Genomic DNA, 2,138 nt, shown 5'->3' on the forward strand with positions numbered 1-2,138 from the left:
TATGTTAATTATGTCATGCTAAACTGAGTCCTTGGAAGGGCTGAAATTGTGAGGGACCAACATTACTTACATGATCCGGTTCTCTGAAACAAGGGTAAGCTTCTAGAATCTTTGCTGCTCTGTCTTGCTCCTTTAAAACATCAGAGGTGATGAAGCATCTTCGAGAGTCAAATTCCAGGTTCAGCAAATGAGTCACCGCAGATTTGTTTGGCTTTTTTGACTTGTACATTTCTTGGAGGGTCTTGTAGTGTCTTGCTTGGATTTTCTGGCTGTCCATGACATCAACTGAAAAAGCTGAAGACATTACACGTTATGGTGGAAAGGGGACATGAGATTTCCAAACTAACAAGTAAAACTTACAAATTATATTTAACACAATACATACATTCTTCATTACTGCTGTCCCGGTTCTGTGCTGGGGTGCTGGTTCTGGGTGACAGATCTACTGACATGCCCATGGGACTAACAGCTGACTGTTCCAGAATAATGGTGGGTGCACTGGAATCTCCATCATAGTCAGTAGTTGAAACATCTGAACTGACTTCTTGTAGTGGTTTCTTTGAAGGAGGACCTTTGGCCTTCCTTGGACTTCTGACATTTGAGAGTCTCTTCCTGAGCTTTTTGGCAACATGCTCCTGCAAGGCATACATAGCAAACATTCAAAAAAGATGTTAGGGGCTCAAGCTTTCTTATTGTAATTATAGCTTTCAGCAATGTCTAGCTCCATTTGAACTTTCTGTCTGATTTAGCACTGTATGAATAGAAATGATCTAAATCTCAGTATTAACATAATGCAAAAGTGACAAAAATCTACTCACCCACTCACTGTTTGATGACCTGTCTTTTATCATTGGATAGTACTCCACCAATCGCTTTGCCATGGCATTCACCTCATGTGTGGTGGGGTATCTGGAGTCCTCTGTGGCTCTTGCGATGGAGATCAGATTAGTCATAGTGTTTCTTATGAGTCGGCAGAAGAGCTCCTTGGATAAGGTCACATTGTGCTCAGTCCCCAGCCATTTCTGCTCAAAGTAGGAGCGTCGCTGGACCTGGTCAAGCTCACTGTCTGTGAAGACTATGTATTCTGGGTTGGACATAGCCACAAATTTAGAAGTATTGGCCTCCTCTTTTGAAAGGTCACTGCCTCCAGTGGGGGGTGATTGCTGAATTTCAGGAGCAGTATCCACCTTAAACACATTAACACAAACATTTATTGAATAACTTTGTCAGAGTATGTTCCTACTTGTTAGTTTAATAAACATGCATTATCATTTTGGGAACTGACCTTTTCATCTTTTTCACAAGAAACCATATAGCCCGGCGCCTCAAGAAATTTTCAGGACCAGGAAAGAGGTCTTTGATGTCTTCTCGGGAAAGTGAGAAGAATAAGTCTTCTCCAATATTAGCAGCTGGAATATAGAAAAGTGACAGTCAGGGCCAAGAAACAGAGGTTATCATTGAATTCCTTCATATTTGCACATAGTAGGTAAGGATATTTTGCCAACACCCCTTGTACAATAAGTACTGTTTGGACATTTTACTAATTCTTGCTACTTTTACTTCAAGAGCCGTGAGTGAATTTCACAGCATTTATAAATGAGATATACTGAAACCATGCAGTGCCACTACAGAGTGAGAACAGAGCATTGCTAGATAAAATGCATTCACATTTCATGTCAGTTTTGTAAAGCTTGATAGATGGGGGGCCTACAATGAACGCCTCCGGCTCCTGCCTGGGCATGTGCAAACTACCAGGTGTTTTTGTATTTTCAGCATTTACAGCCCTTGATATAAAAAAAAATACTGGTCCCAAAGCTTAATTCGGCTAAACCTATTTCTAGATGGGAATCATAATGCAACACCAGCCTGTTTTTTTAAATGTAGTTTAGCGGCTAAACTTTAGCCCATTAGCCGCGAATCCACAACTCGTTTAGCTAGGTTAACTAACTAAATTAAGCGCGAAAGGGTGGATTGTACCATCTTCCAAGAGCGAGCGGGGGTGGACGCTCAGGCTTAATACATTTATTTTGCATTTATACAAACTATATTTATCTAAATAAGTTCATATGACTTTGTAATTATTAAAACCGAGTCACATTTATGGGATAATTGATAAATGGCAAGTCGTTTCTGCCGTT

The sequence above is a fragment of the Seriola lalandi genome, unplaced genomic scaffold (genome assembly GCF_002814215.2).
Source record: "Seriola lalandi dorsalis isolate HSWRI2012SDOR001 ecotype SW California unplaced genomic scaffold, Sedor1 jcf7180002054111, whole genome shotgun sequence".
Taxonomy (NCBI): domain Eukaryota; kingdom Metazoa; phylum Chordata; class Actinopteri; order Carangiformes; family Carangidae; genus Seriola; species Seriola lalandi.